At 69.5% G+C, this 14,989-nt stretch overlaps 8 non-coding genes across 8 annotated transcripts; all 8 read left to right on the top strand.

Moving 5' to 3' along the window:
- The first annotated feature begins 1,337 nt into the window (after nt 1-1,337).
- LOC132595204 (5S ribosomal RNA) lies at nt 1,338-1,456 on the top strand. The gene has a single exon (XR_009561359.1). It is a non-coding gene; the product is annotated as a 5S ribosomal RNA (ribosomal RNA).
- A 933-nt stretch (nt 1,457-2,389) lies between these two features.
- On the top strand, nt 2,390-2,508 carry LOC132595205 (5S ribosomal RNA). The gene has a single exon (XR_009561360.1). It is a non-coding gene; the product is annotated as a 5S ribosomal RNA (ribosomal RNA).
- A 2,697-nt stretch (nt 2,509-5,205) lies between these two features.
- On the top strand, nt 5,206-5,324 carry LOC132595206 (5S ribosomal RNA). The gene has a single exon (XR_009561361.1). It is a non-coding gene; the product is annotated as a 5S ribosomal RNA (ribosomal RNA).
- A 933-nt stretch (nt 5,325-6,257) lies between these two features.
- Nucleotides 6,258-6,376, top strand: LOC132595208 (5S ribosomal RNA). Its single transcript, XR_009561363.1, has one exon. It is a non-coding gene; the product is annotated as a 5S ribosomal RNA (ribosomal RNA).
- A 2,697-nt stretch (nt 6,377-9,073) lies between these two features.
- Nucleotides 9,074-9,192, top strand: LOC132595209 (5S ribosomal RNA). Its single transcript, XR_009561364.1, has one exon. It is a non-coding gene; the product is annotated as a 5S ribosomal RNA (ribosomal RNA).
- Nucleotides 9,193-10,123: 931 nt separating this feature from the next.
- On the top strand, nt 10,124-10,242 carry LOC132595210 (5S ribosomal RNA). The gene has a single exon (XR_009561365.1). It is a non-coding gene; the product is annotated as a 5S ribosomal RNA (ribosomal RNA).
- A 2,697-nt stretch (nt 10,243-12,939) lies between these two features.
- LOC132595211 (5S ribosomal RNA) lies at nt 12,940-13,058 on the top strand. Its single transcript, XR_009561366.1, has one exon. It is a non-coding gene; the product is annotated as a 5S ribosomal RNA (ribosomal RNA).
- A 931-nt stretch (nt 13,059-13,989) lies between these two features.
- LOC132595212 (5S ribosomal RNA) lies at nt 13,990-14,108 on the top strand. The gene has a single exon (XR_009561367.1). It is a non-coding gene; the product is annotated as a 5S ribosomal RNA (ribosomal RNA).
- The last annotated feature ends 881 nt before the right edge of the window (nt 14,109-14,989 follow it).

Consider the following 14,989-nt stretch of genomic DNA (forward strand, 5'->3'; position numbering starts at 1 on the left):
CACCAATGTTTCCTGGACTCTGGCGCTCTTTATTCCTCTCTCCATGCCCTGCCGCCCCCTGCCCCTGCCCCCACTTGCTGCTGGTAAGTTCATTTTCCCAGTCTGGCTCCCGTGCAGAGAGGGCCTGGAGGCCGAGGTGGAAGGTAGCAGCGAGTTGGCCCGCGCTTGGCCCTCCTGCGGTTGCCGCTTCAGCACCAGACTGTCATACACCTGGTAGTTGGCATTGCCTCCCGGGTTCCGGCTGAGTGGCATGAAGGTGGGCGGGGGTGGAGGGTGCTCGGTAGCCTGGACGTCAGGCAGGAGGTGAGAGGGGCGGAGGAGCAGCGCTGAGCTGGGAGCCGGGGCCCGCTGGTCCGAGGCCTCGGCCAGTACCGTGAGGGAGGCGGAGGTGGCCACAGGGCGCCGCAAGGGCAGGATCTCAGCCCATTCGGCCGCCGGGTGCCGCACCTCGTGGGGATCGCGGGAGTAATCCAAGTGTCCCGTGGAGGGATGCAGGCTGCGGTTGGACTCGCTGTGAGCACAGCTGGGGAGGCTACGTCTGTGGGCCGGTGGGGTGTCGCGCTACCAGGCGTCGGGCCGGTAGACCCGAGGCACCAGAGCGGATGGAGGCTCAGAGCCCTCCAGACCCAGACTCCGCCATGGGCCCAGTTGCCGTCCTTTCGGCCCGCGAGCCCCTCGACCTGCACCTGGCCGCCCCCACCGGCGCCCAGCCCCGGCGCCGCCACCTGTGTGCCGGTGTGTCCCTCCACAGCTCCCTCCGACAAAAGCCCCACCCCCACCCCGCCCCTCTGGCGTGTCAGCGCGGCCGGGTGCGGGAGCGGGATCGAGGGCAGGGGCCGCTTCCCCGGGCCTGCCGGCCACCAGGGGCGGGGTCCTGAGCTCGGCGGGGGGTGTGGGGGCAAGGGTGGCCTTGCCGGGGCTGAGGGGCCGTGGCGACTCAATGGTGGCTCCCGGTGGCTTCGGGCCAGCTGCTGTCGGGCAGGAGGGCCGGCCCGGGCTGCGGCCGGGCTGCGCCTAGGGCCGCGTGGGCGGGCAGGGCCGATGCCCAAGGGACCGCGGGCCCCGGGCCCTGAAGCCTCCGGGGCCACGTCCCTGTGAGCGACGTGCGGGATCTTGGGCGGGGCGCCAAGCGCCGAAGGGTTTGCTGGGTCACGGCCGCCCTGGGCTGGGAGGTGGTCGCCAAACCCTCCGCCGCCGCCCGATACCCGAGACCTCCGTTGCCCCTGCCTGGGCGGGCGAGGGGGCCCTGCCGGGGCGGGCCGGCCGCCAGGCTGGCGTTAAGGCGCCAGCGCCAGCGAAACTGGGCCTCAAGAGGCCGCCCGCGGCCCCCCGCCCCCGTCTACGGCCATACCACCCTGAACGCGCCCGATCTCGTCTGATCTCGGAAGCTAAGCAGGGTCGGGCCTGGTTAGTACTTGGATGGGAGACCGCCTGGGAATACCGGGTGCTGTAGGCTTTTTGCCTCCCGCTCCGCCCGCCTTCTCCTTTACTCGCCCGCGGCGGGGGCCGCCGGCTCCGCCCCCGCCGGGCCCCGCTGCAGGCCCCACCTCCTCAGGCCCCTCCCACCACGGCGCGCGCCGGCGGGGTCGCTCCCCGCCGGCCCGGCCGGCCAGGCGGCCAGAAGGCGGCCCTGGAAGGCAGGCGCACCCCAGACGCTCCCGGGGTGGCTGGCCCGGACCCAGACTCCGCCGCGGGCCCAGTTGCCGTCCTTTCGGCCCGCGAGCCCCTCGACCTGCACCTGGCCGCCCCCACCGGCGCCCAGCCCCGGCGCCGCCACCTGTGTGCCGGTGTGTCCCTCCACAGCTCCCTCCGACAAAAGCCCCACCCCCACCCCGCCCCTCTGGCGTGTCAGCGCGGCCGGGTGCGGGAGCGGGATCGAGGGCAGGGGCCGCTTCCCCGGGCCTGCCGGCCACCAGGGGCGGGGTCCTGAGCTCGGCGGGGGGTGTGGGGGCAAGGGTGGCCTTGCCGGGGCTGAGGGGCCGTGGCGACTCAATGGTGGCTCCCGGTGGCTTCGGGCCAGCTGCTGTCGGGCAGGAGGGCCGGCCCGGGCTGCGGCCGGGCTGCGCCTAGGGCCGCGTGGGCGGGCAGGGCCGATGCCCAAGGGACCGCGGGCCCCGGGCCCTGAAGCCTCCGGGGCCACGTCCCTGTGAGCGACGTGCGGGATCTTGGGCGGGGCGCCAAGCGCCGAAGGGTTTGCTGGGTCACGGCCGCCCTGGGCTGGGAGGTGGTCGCCAAACCCTCCGCCGCCGCCCGATACCCGAGACCTCCGTTGCCCCTGCCTGGGCGGGCGAGGGGGCCCTGCCGGGGCGGGCCGGCCGCCAGGCTGGCGTTAAGGCGCCAGCGCCAGCGAAACTGGGCCTCAAGAGGCCGCCCGCGGCCCCCCGCCCCCGTCTACGGCCATACCACCCTGAACGCGCCCGATCTCGTCTGATCTCGGAAGCTAAGCAGGGTCGGGCCTGGTTAGTACTTGGATGGGAGACCGCCTGGGAATACCGGGTGCTGTAGGCTTTTTGCCTCCCGCTCCGCCCGCCTTCTCCTTTACTCGCCCGCGGCGGGGGGGCCGCCGGCTCCGCCCCCGCCGAGCCCCGCTGCAGGCAGTAGTCAAGGTGGGTTTACCTGCCCGAGCAGGAAGCTTGGGCGATGGCAGAAGTGGGAAGAAACTCTTGAGCACAGGTTCTTGGGATCCACGGAGCAGCGCATGCACATGCGATGGGTGCCTACACAGCTGGCTTGCTTGTCTGTGGGGAAAGGCGAGATGGGTCAGGGCCTGGGTTCCTGAGGGGCTGAGAATCAAGGCAGGGATAGAAGAAAGGGGACAGGCCCACATCCCCTGAACCCACGCCGGCGCCCACTCACCTTTGTGGAAAATACGATTGAAAAGTGCCCGCAAGAATCTCTTCAGATGCCTCCAGAGTTGAGGGAAGAAGGGGAGGGGGGAGGCCGGGAGCAGGGTGAGCCCTGAAATCCAACCCTTGTCCCGGTCACACCCCAGCAGCCCTCCCACCTCAGCCCCTTCAAGACCCCAGGGCTCCCCCAACCGCGCTGCACAGATCCTGCCCTGACCATAGTCAGCATGTTGATCCCCACGTTGAGCAAGATGAAGCTGACCGGGATCAGAAGAATTGAGTATCCTTGCTCCTGGCATTTCCTGGGGATGGGGCCAGTGAACGGCTCGGCTCGGTAGTAGTTTCGCTCACCCATGGCCGTTGGTCCCAGGACTGCCTGGGCCCTCTGCCCTCCAGTTTTAACTGGGAGCCAGACTGGGTCATAATGGGGCAGGTGGTGAGGTCACAGTGAGGGAGGGGGATGAAAAGGAGGGCCCAGAGTGGCATTCCCTGGTAACCAGGGTCAGGTAAGCTGAGCCTGGACAGTCAAACAGGGCCCGGTGGCCGGCATACATCCCCTCGAGCGGTCATTCATTCGCTCACCGCCCGCTGACTCACTTGTTCAAATGACACATTGCGTCTCTTGGCCCCTCTTGAGACTAGGAAGACCTTGGCCTCAGAGGCCTGCTGAAGGCCTGGCTGGAGTCCAGAGCCTCAGCCTTCTTCATGCCCTTCACTGGGCCTGGAGCTGGACCTGCCCAGATGTGGAACCTCCCAGTTTGGAAGCAACTTCTTGTATGAGGCTCTCTGTGGACAGGGACAGCTGAGACACAGAGGAGGTGCCCAGAGACCAGGGGTTTGGAGTCTGCAGCTGCAGATGTACTTAGTGCATGGTATAGGACCAGGAGGGGCCTGCTGGCAGAACTGTGGCCACTAAACCAAAGGGACCCTCAGGCCAAGAAGGGGACACTGGCTTCTTATTGCAGGAAGCCAAGCGCAGGGACCCAGGCTGGCAGAAGGAGTGGCGCTTCCAAGCCACAGACCACCAATGTTTCCTGGACTCTGGCGCTCTTTATTCCTCTCTCCATGCCCTGCCGCCCCCTGCCCCTGCCCCCACTTGCTGCTGGTAAGTTCATTTTCCCAGTCTGGCTCCCGTGCAGAGAGGGCCTGGAGGCCGAGGTGGAAGGTAGCAGCGAGTTGGCCCGCGCTTGGCCCTCCTGCGGTTGCCGCTTCAGCACCAGACTGTCATACACCTGGTAGTTGGCATTGCCTCCCGGGTTCCGGCTGAGTGGCATGAAGGTGGGCGGGGGTGGAGGGTGCTCGGTAGCCTGGACGTCGGGCAGGAGGTGAGAGGGGCGGAGGAGCAGCGCTGAGCTGGGAGCCGGGGCCCGCTGGTCCGAGGCCTCGGCCAGTACCGTGAGGGAGGCGGAGGTGGCCACAGGGCGCCGCAAGGGCAGGATCTCAGCCCATTCGGCCGCCGGGTGCCGCACCTCGTGGGGATCGCGGGAGTAATCCAAGTGTCCCGTGGAGGGATGCAGGCTGCGGTTGGACTCGCTGTGAGCACAGCTGGGGAGGCTACGTCTGTGGGCCGGTGGGGTGTCGCGCTACCAGGCGTCGGGCCGGTAGACCCGAGGCACCAGAGCGGATGGAGGCTCAGAGCCCTCCAGACCCAGACTCCGCCATGGGCCCAGTTGCCGTCCTTTCGGCCCGCGAGCCCCTCGACCTGCACCTGGCCGCCCCCACCGGCGCCCAGCCCCGGCGCCGCCACCTGTGTGCCGGTGTGTCCCTCCACAGCTCCCTCCGACAAAAGCCCCACCCCCACCCCGCCCCTCTGGCGTGTCAGCGCGGCCGGGTGCGGGAGCGGGATCGAGGGCAGGGGCCGCTTCCCCGGGCCTGCCGGCCACCAGGGGCGGGGTCCTGAGCTCGGCGGGGGGTGTGGGGGCAAGGGTGGCCTTGCCGGGGCTGAGGGGCCGTGGCGACTCAATGGTGGCTCCCGGTGGCTTCGGGCCAGCTGCTGTCGGGCAGGAGGGCCGGCCCGGGCTGCGGCCGGGCTGCGCCTAGGGCCGCGTGGGCGGGCAGGGCCGATGCCCAAGGGACCGCGGGCCCCGGGCCCTGAAGCCTCCGGGGCCACGTCCCTGTGAGCGACGTGCGGGATCTTGGGCGGGGCGCCAAGCGCCGAAGGGTTTGCTGGGTCACGGCCGCCCTGGGCTGGGAGGTGGTCGCCAAACCCTCCGCCGCCGCCCGATACCCGAGACCTCCGTTGCCCCTGCCTGGGCGGGCGAGGGGGCCCTGCCGGGGCGGGCCGGCCGCCAGGCTGGCGTTAAGGCGCCAGCGCCAGCGAAACTGGGCCTCAAGAGGCCGCCCGCGGCCCCCCGCCCCCGTCTACGGCCATACCACCCTGAACGCGCCCGATCTCGTCTGATCTCGGAAGCTAAGCAGGGTCGGGCCTGGTTAGTACTTGGATGGGAGACCGCCTGGGAATACCGGGTGCTGTAGGCTTTTTGCCTCCCGCTCCGCCCGCCTTCTCCTTTACTCGCCCGCGGCGGGGGCCGCCGGCTCCGCCCCCGCCGGGCCCCGCTGCAGGCCCCACCTCCTCAGGCCCCTCCCACCACGGCGCGCGCCGGCGGGGGCGTTCCCCGCCGGCCCGGCCGGCCAGGCGGCCAGAAGGCGGCCCTGGAAGGCAGCCGCACCCCAGACGCTCCCGGGGTGGCTGGCCCGGACCCAGACTCCGCCGCGGGCCCAGTTGCCGTCCTTTCGGCCCGCGAGCCCCTCGACCTGCACCTGGCCGCCCCCACCGGCGCCCAGCCCCGGCGCCGCCACCTGTGTGCCGGTGTGTCCCTCCACAGCTCCCTCCGACAAAAGCCCCCCCCCCGCCCCGCCCCTCTGGCGTGTCACCGCGGCCGGGTGCGGGAGCGGGATCGAGGGCAGGGGCCGCTTCCCCGGGCCTGCCGGCCACCAGGGGCGGGGTCCTGAGCTCGGCGGGGGGTGTGGGGGCAAGGGTGGCCTTGCCGGGGCTGAGGGGCCGTGGCGACTCAATGGTGGCTCCCGGTGGCTTCGGGCCAGCTGCTGTCGGGCAGGAGGGCCGGCCCGGGCTGCGGCCGGGCTGCGCCTAGGGCCGCGTGGGCGGGCAGGGCCGATGCCCAAGGGACCGCGGGCCCCGGGCCCTGAAGCCTCCGGGGCCACGTCCCTGTGAGCGACGTGCGGGATCTTGGGCGGGGCGCCAAGCGCCGAAGGGTTTGCTGGGTCACGGCCGCCCTGGGCTGGGAGGTGGTCGCCAAACCCTCCGCCGCCGCCCGATACCCGAGACCTCCGTTGCCCCTGCCTGGGCGGGCGAGGGGGCCCTGCCGGGGCGGGCCGGCCGCCAGGCTGGCGTTAAGGCGCCAGCGCCAGCGAAACTGGGCCTCAAGAGGCCGCCCGCGGCCCCCCGCCCCCGTCTACGGCCATACCACCCTGAACGCGCCCGATCTCGTCTGATCTCGGAAGCTAAGCAGGGTCGGGCCTGGTTAGTACTTGGATGGGAGACCGCCTGGGAATACCGGGTGCTGTAGGCTTTTTGCCTCCCGCTCCGCCCGCCTTCTCCTTTACTCGCCCGCGGCGGGGGGGCCGCCGGCTCCGCCCCCGCCGAGCCCCGCTGCAGGCAGTAGTCAAGGTGGGTTTACCTGCCCGAGCAGGAAGCTTGGGCGATGGCAGAAGTGGGAAGAAACTCTTGAGCACAGGTTCTTGGGATCCACGGAGCAGCGCATGCACATGCGGTGGGTGCCTACACAGCTGGCTTGCTTGTCTGTGGGGAAAGGCGAGATGGGTCAGGGCCTGGGTTCCTGAGGGGCTGAGAATCAAGGCAGGGATAGAAGAAAGGGGACAGGCCCACATCCCCTGAACCCACGCCGGCGCCCACTCACCTTTGTGGAAAATACGATTGAAAAGTGCCCGCAAGAATCTCTTCAGATGCCTCCAGAGTTGAGGGAAGAAGGGGAGGGGGGAGGCCGGGAGCAGGGTGAGCCCTGAAATCCAACCCTTGTCCTGGTCACACCCCAGCAGCCCTCCCACCTCAGCCCCTTCAAGACCCCAGGGCTCCCCCAACCGCGCTGCACAGATCCTGCCCTGACCATAGTCAGCATGTTGATCCCCACGTTGAGCAAGATGAAGCTGACCGGGATCAGAAGAATTGAGTATCCTTGCTCCTGGCATTTCCTGGGGATGGGGCCAGTGAACGGCTCGGCTCGGTAGTAGTTTCGCTCACCCATGGCCGTTGGTCCCAGGACTGCCTGGGCCCTCTGCCCTCCAGTTTTAACTGGGAGCCAGACTGGGTCATAATGGGGCAGGTGGTGAGGTCACAGTGAGGGAGGGGGATGAAAAGGAGGGCCCAGAGTGGCATTCCCTGGTAACCAGGGTCAGGTAAGCTGAGCCTGGACAGTCAAACAGGGCCCGGTGGCCGGCATACATCCCCTCGAGCGGTCATTCATTCGCTCACCGCCCGCTGACTCACTTGTTCAAATGACACATTGCGTCTCTTGGCCCCTCTTGAGACTAGGAAGACCTTGGCCTCAGAGGCCTGCTGAAGGCCTGGCTGGAGTCCAGAGCCTCAGCCTTCTTCATGCCCTTCACTGGGCCTGGAGCTGGACCTGCCCAGATGTGGAACCTCCCAGTTTGGAAGCAACTTCTTGTATGAGGCTCTCTGTGGACAGGGACAGCTGAGACACAGAGGAGGTGCCCAGAGACCAGGGGTTTGGAGTCTGCAGCTGCAGATGTACTTAGTGCATGGTATAGGACCAGGAGGGGCCTGCTGGCAGAACTGTGGCCACTAAACCAAAGGGACCCTCAGGCCAAGAAGGGGACACTGGCTTCTTATTGCAGGAAGCCAAGCGCAGGGACCCAGGCTGGCAGAAGGAGTGGCGCTTCCAAGCCACAGACCACCAATGTTTCCTGGACTCTGGCGCTCTTTATTCCTCTCTCCATGCCCTGCCGCCCCCTGCCCCTGCCCCCACTTGCTGCTGGTAAGTTCATTTTCCCAGTCTGGCTCCCGTGCAGAGAGGGCCTGGAGGCCGAGGTGGAAGGTAGCAGCGAGTTGGCCCGCGCTTGGCCCTCCTGCGGTTGCCGCTTCAGCACCAGACTGTCATACACCTGGTAGTTGGCATTGCCTCCCGGGTTCCGGCTGAGTGGCATGAAGGTGGGCGGGGGTGGAGGGTGCTCGGTAGCCTGGACGTCGGGCAGGAGGTGAGAGGGGCGGAGGAGCAGCGCTGAGCTGGGAGCCGGGGCCCGCTGGTCCGAGGCCTCGGCCAGTACCGTGAGGGAGGCGGAGGTGGCCACAGGGCGCCGCAAGGGCAGGATCTCAGCCCATTCGGCCGCCGGGTGCCGCACCTCGTGGGGATCGCGGGAGTAATCCAAGTGTCCCGTGGAGGGATGCAGGCTGCGGTTGGACTCGCTGTGAGCACAGCTGGGGAGGCTACGTCTGTGGGCCGGTGGGGTGTCGCGCTACCAGGCGTCGGGCCGGTAGACCCGAGGCACCAGAGCGGATGGAGGCTCAGAGCCCTCCAGACCCAGACTCCGCCATGGGCCCAGTTGCCGTCCTTTCGGCCCGCGAGCCCCTCGACCTGCACCTGGCCGCCCCCACCGGCGCCCAGCCCCGGCGCCGCCACCTGTGTGCCGGTGTGTCCCTCCACAGCTCCCTCCGACAAAAGCCCCACCCCCACCCCGCCCCTCTGGCGTGTCACCGCGGGCGGGTGCGGGAGCGGGATCGAGGGCAGGGGCCGCTTCCCCGGGCCTGCCGGCCACCAGGGGCGGGGTCCTGAGCTCGGCGGGGGGTGTGGGGGCAAGGGTGGCCTTGCCGGGGCTGAGGGGCCGTGGCGACTCAATGGTGGCTCCCGGTGGCTTCGGGCCAGCTGCTGTCGGGCAGGAGGGCCGGCCCGGGCTGCGGCCGGGCTGCGCCTAGGGCCGCGTGGGCGGGCAGGGCCGATGCCCAAGGGACCGCGGGCCCCGGGCCCTGAAGCCTCCGGGGCCACGTCCCTGTGAGCGACGTGCGGGATCTTGGGCGGGGCGCCAAGCGCCGAAGGGTTTGCTGGGTCACGGCCGCCCTGGGCTGGGAGGTGGTCGCCAAACCCTCCGCCGCCGCCCGATACCCGAGACCTCCGTTGCCCCTGCCTGGGCGGGCGAGGGGGCCCTGCCGGGGCGGGCCGGCCGCCAGGCTGGCGTTAAGGCGCCAGCGCCAGCGAAACTGGGCCTCAAGAGGCCGCCCGCGGTCCCCCGCCCCCGTCTACGGCCATACCACCCTGAACGCGCCCGATCTCGTCTGATCTCGGAAGCTAAGCAGGGTCGGGCCTGGTTAGTACTTGGATGGGAGACCGCCTGGGAATACCGGGTGCTGTAGGCTTTTTGCCTCCCGCTCCGCCCGCCTTCTCCTTTACTCGCCCGCGGCGGGGGCCGCCGGCTCCGCCCCCGCCGGGCCCCGCTGCAGGCCCCACCTCCTCAGGCCCCTCCCACCACGGCGCGCGCCGGCGGGGTCGCTCCCCGCCGGCCCGGCCGGCCAGGCGGCCAGAAGGCGGCCCTGGAAGGCAGGCGCACCCCAGACGCTCCCGGGGTGGCTGTCCCGGACCCAGACTCCGCCGCGGGCCCAGTTGCCGTCCTTTCGGCCCGCGAGCCCCTCGACCTGCACCTGGCCGCCCCCACCGGCGCCCAGCCCCGGCGCCGCCACCTGTGTGCCGGTGTGTCCCTCCACAGCTCCCTCCGACAAAAGCCCCCCCCACCCCGCCCCTCTGGCGTGTCACCGCGGCCGGGTGCGGGAGCGGGATCGAGGGCAGGGGCCGCTTCCCCGGGCCTGCCGGCCACCAGGGGCGGGGTCCTGAGCTCGGCGGGGGGTGTGGGGGCAAGGGTGGCCTTGCCGGGGCTGAGGGGCCGTGGCGACTCAATGGTGGCTCCCGGTGGCTTCGGGCCAGCTGCTGTCGGGCAGGAGGGCCGGCCCGGGCTGCGGCCGGGCTGCGCCTAGGGCCGCGTGGGCGGGCAGGGCCGATGCCCAAGGGACCGCGGGCCCCGGGCCCTGAAGCCTCCGGGGCCACGTCCCTGTGAGCGACGTGCGGGATCTTGGGCGGGGCGCCAAGCGCCGAAGGGTTTGCTGGGTCACGGCCGCCCTGGGCTGGGAGGTGGTCGCCAAACCCTCCGCCGCCGCCCGATACCCGAGACCTCCGTTGCCCCTGCCTGGGCGGGCGAGGGGGCCCTGCCGGGGCGGGCCGGCCGCCAGGCTGGCGTTAAGGCGCCAGCGCCAGCGAAACTGGGCCTCAAGAGGCCGCCCGCGGCCCCCCGCCCCCGTCTACGGCCATACCACCCTGAACGCGCCCGATCTCGTCTGATCTCGGAAGCTAAGCAGGGTCGGGCCTGGTTAGTACTTGGATGGGAGACCGCCTGGGAATACCGGGTGCTGTAGGCTTTTTGCCTCCCGCTCCGCCCGCCTTCTCCTTTACTCGCCCGCGGCGGGGGGGCCGCCGGCTCCGCCCCCGCCGAGCCCCGCTGCAGGCAGTAGTCAAGGTGGGTTTACCTGCCCGAGCAGGAAGCTTGGGCGATGGCAGAAGTGGGAAGAAACTCTTGAGCACAGGTTCTTGGGATCCACGGAGCAGCGCATGCACATGCGGTGGGTGCCTACACAGCTGGCTTGCTTGTCTGTGGGGAAAGGCGAGATGGGTCAGGGCCTGGGTTCCTGAGGGGCTGAGAATCAAGGCAGGGATAGAAGAAAGGGGACAGGCCCACATCCCCTGAACCCACGCCGGCGCCCACTCACCTTTGTGGAAAATACGATTGAAAAGTGCCCGCAAGAATCTCTTCAGATGCCTCCAGAGTTGAGGGAAGAAGGGGAGGGGGGAGGCCGGGAGCAGGGTGAGCCCTGAAATCCAACCCTTGTCCTGGTCACACCCCAGCAGCCCTCCCACCTCAGCCCCTTCAAGACCCCAGGGCTCCCCCAACCGCGCTGCACAGATCCTGCCCTGACCATAGTCAGCATGTTGATCCCCACGTTGAGCAAGATGAAGCTGACCGGGATCAGAAGAATTGAGTATCCTTGCTCCTGGCATTTCCTGGGGATGGGGCCAGTGAACGGCTCGGCTCGGTAGTAGTTTCGCTCACCCATGGCCGTTGGTCCCAGGACTGCCTGGGCCCTCTGCCCTCCAGTTTTAACTGGGAGCCAGACTGGGTCATAATGGGGCAGGTGGTGAGGTCACAGTGAGGGAGGGGGATGAAAAGGAGGGCCCAGAGTGGCATTCCCTGGTAACCAGGGTCAGGTAAGCTGAGCCTGGACAGTCAAACAGGGCCCGGTGGCCGGCATACATCCCCTCGAGCGGTCATTCATTCGCTCACCGCCCGCTGACTCACTTGTTCAAATGACACATTGCGTCTCTTGGCCCCTCTTGAGACTAGGAAGACCTTGGCCTCAGAGGCCTGCTGAAGGCCTGGCTGGAGTCCAGAGCCTCAGCCTTCTTCATGCCCTTCACTGGGCCTGGAGCTGGACCTGCCCAGATGTGGAACCTCCCAGTTTGGAAGCAACTTCTTGTATGAGGCTCTCTGTGGACAGGGACAGCTGAGACACAGAGGAGGTGCCCAGAGACCAGGGGTTTGGAGTCTGCAGCTGCAGATGTACTTAGTGCATGGTATAGGACCAGGAGGGGCCTGCTGGCAGAACTGTGGCCACTAAACCAAAGGGACCCTCAGGCCAAGAAGGGGACACTGGCTTCTTATTGCAGGAAGCCAAGCGCAGGGACCCAGGCTGGCAGAAGGAGTGGCGCTTCCAAGCCACAGACCACCAATGTTTCCTGGACTCTGGCGCTCTTTATTCCTCTCTCCATGCCCTGCCGCCCCCTGCCCCTGCCCCCACTTGCTGCTGGTAAGTTCATTTTCCCAGTCTGGCTCCCGTGCAGAGAGGGCCTGGAGGCCGAGGTGGAAGGTAGCAGCGAGTTGGCCCGCGCTTGGCCCTCCTGCGGTTGCCGCTTCAGCACCAGACTGTCATACACCTGGTAGTTGGCATTGCCTCCCGGGTTCCGGCTGAGTGGCATGAAGGTGGGCGGGGGTGGAGGGTGCTCGGTAGCCTGGACGTCGGGCAGGAGGTGAGAGGGGCGGAGGAGCAGCGCTGAGCTGGGAGCCGGGGCCCGCTGGTCCGAGGCCTCGGCCAGTACCGTGAGGGAGGCGGAGGTGGCCACAGGGCGCCGCAAGGGCAGGATCTCAGCCCATTCGGCCGCCGGGTGCCGCACCTCGTGGGGATCGCGGGAGTAATCCAAGTGTCCCGTGGAGGGATGCAGGCTGCGGTTGGACTCGCTGTGAGCACAGCTGGGGAGGCTACGTCTGTGGGCCGGTGGGGTGTCGCGCTACCAGGCGTCGGGCCGGTAGACCCGAGGCACCAGAGCGGATGGAGGCTCAGAGCCCTCCAGACCCAGACTCCGCCATGGGCCCAGTTGCCGTCCTTTCGGCCCGCGAGCCCCTCGACCTGCACCTGGCCGCCCCCACCGGCGCCCAGCCCCGGCGCCGCCACCTGTGTGCCGGTGTGTCCCTCCACAGCTCCCTCCGACAAAAGCCCCACCCCCACCCCGCCCCTCTGGCGTGTCACCGCGGGCGGGTGCGGGAGCGGGATCGAGGGCAGGGGCCGCTTCCCCGGGCCTGCCGGCCACCAGGGGCGGGGTCCTGAGCTCGGCGGGGGGTGTGGGGGCAAGGGTGGCCTTGCCGGGGCTGAGGGGCCGTGGCGACTCAATGGTGGCTCCCGGTGGCTTCGGGCCAGCTGCTGTCGGGCAGGAGGGCCGGCCCGGGCTGCGGCCGGGCTGCGCCTAGGGCCGCGTGGGCGGGCAGGGCCGATGCCCAAGGGACCGCGGGCCCCGGGCCCTGAAGCCTCCGGGGCCACGTCCCTGTGAGCGACGTGCGGGATCTTGGGCGGGGCGCCAAGCGCCGAAGGGTTTGCTGGGTCACGGCCGCCCTGGGCTGGGAGGTGGTCGCCAAACCCTCCGCCGCCGCCCGATACCCGAGACCTCCGTTGCCCCTGCCTGGGCGGGCGAGGGGGCCCTGCCGGGGCGGGCCGGCCGCCAGGCTGGCGTTAAGGCGCCAGCGCCAGCGAAACTGGGCCTCAAGAGGCCGCCCGCGGTCCCCCGCCCCCGTCTACGGCCATACCACCCTGAACGCGCCCGATCTCGTCTGATCTCGGAAGCTAAGCAGGGTCGGGCCTGGTTAGTACTTGGATGGGAGACCGCCTGGGAATACCGGGTGCTGTAGGCTTTTTGCCTCCCGCTCCGCCCGCCTTCTCCTTTACTCGCCCGCGGCGGGGGCCGCCGGCTCCGCCCCCGCCGGGCCCCGCTGCAGGCCCCACCTCCTCAGGCCCCTCCCACCACGGCGCGCGCCGGCGGGGTCGCTCCCCGCCGGCCCGGCCGGCCAGGCGGCCAGAAGGCGGCCCTGGAAGGCAGGCGCACCCCAGACGCTCCCGGGGTGGCTGTCCCGGACCCAGACTCCGCCGCGGGCCCAGTTGCCGTCCTTTCGGCCCGCGAGCCCCTCGACCTGCACCTGGCCGCCCCCACCGGCGCCCAGCCCCGGCGCCGCCACCTGTGTGCCGGTGTGTCCCTCCACAGCTCCCTCCGACAAAAGCCCCCCCCACCCCGCCCCTCTGGCGTGTCACCGCGGCCGGGTGCGGGAGCGGGATCGAGGGCAGGGGCCGCTTCCCCGGGCCTGCCGGCCACCAGGGGCGGGGTCCTGAGCTCGGCGGGGGGTGTGGGGGCAAGGGTGGCCTTGCCGGGGCTGAGGGGCCGTGGCGACTCAATGGTGGCTCCCGGTGGCTTCGGGCCAGCTGCTGTCGGGCAGGAGGGCCGGCCCGGGCTGCGGCCGGGCTGCGCCTAGGGCCGCGTGGGCGGGCAGGGCCGATGCCCAAGGGACCGCGGGCCCCGGGCCCTGAAGCCTCCGGGGCCACGTCCCTGTGAGCGACGTGCGGGATCTTGGGCGGGGCGCCAAGCGCCGAAGGGTTTGCTGGGTCACGGCCGCCCTGGGCTGGGAGGTGGTCGCCAAACCCTCCGCCGCCGCCCGATACCCGAGACCTCCGTTGCCCCTGCCTGGGCGGGCGAGGGGGCCCTGCCGGGGCGGGCCGGCCGCCAGGCTGGCGTTAAGGCGCCAGCGCCAGCGAAACTGGGCCTCAAGAGGCCGCCCGCGGCCCCCCGCCCCCGTCTACGGCCATACCACCCTGAACGCGCCCGATCTCGTCTGATCTCGGAAGCTAAGCAGGGTCGGGCCTGGTTAGTACTTGGATGGGAGACCGCCTGGGAATACCGGGTGCTGTAGGCTTTTTGCCTCCCGCTCCGCCCGCCTTCTCCTTTACTCGCCCGCGGCGGGGGGGCCGCCGGCTCCGCCCCCGCCGAGCCCCGCTGCAGGCAGTAGTCAAGGTGGGTTTACCTGCCCGAGCAGGAAGCTTGGGCGATGGCAGAAGTGGGAAGAAACTCTTGAGCACAGGTTCTTGGGATCCACGGAGCAGCGCATGCACATGCGATGGGTGCCTACACAGCTGGCTTGCTTGTCTGTGGGGAAAGGCGAGATGGGTCAGGGCCTGGGTTCCTGAGGGGCTGAGAATCAAGGCAGGGATAGAAGAAAGGGGACAGGCCCACATCCCCTGAACCCACGCCGGCGCCCACTCACCTTTGTGGAAAATACGATTGAAAAGTGCCCGCAAGAATCTCTTCAGATGCCTCCAGAGTTGAGGGAAGAAGGGGAGGGGGGAGGCCGGGAGCAGGGTGAGCCCTGAAATCCAACCCTTGTCCCGGTCACACCCCAGCAGCCCTCCCACCTCAGCCCCTTCAAGACCCCAGGGCTCCCCCAACCGCGCTGCACAGATCCTGCCCTGACCATAGTCAGCATGTTGATCCCCACGTTGAGCAAGATGAAGCTGACTGGGATCAGAAGAATTGAGTATCCTTGCTCCTGGCATTTCCTGGGGATGGGGCCAGTGAACGGCTCGGCTCGGTAGTAGTTTCGCTCACCCATGGCCGTTGGTCCCAGGACTGCCTGGGCCCTCTGCCCTCCAGTTTTAACTGGGAGCCAGACTGGGTCATAATGGGGCAGGTGGTGAGGTCACAGTGAGGGAGGGGGATGAAAAGGAGGGCCCAGAGTGGCATTCCCTGGTAACCAGGGTCAGGTAAGCTGAGCCTGGACAGTCAAACAGGGCCCGGTGG

Source organism: Globicephala melas, unplaced genomic scaffold, assembly GCF_963455315.2.
Source record: "Globicephala melas unplaced genomic scaffold, mGloMel1.2 SCAFFOLD_392, whole genome shotgun sequence".
NCBI lineage: Eukaryota > Metazoa > Chordata > Mammalia > Artiodactyla > Delphinidae > Globicephala > Globicephala melas.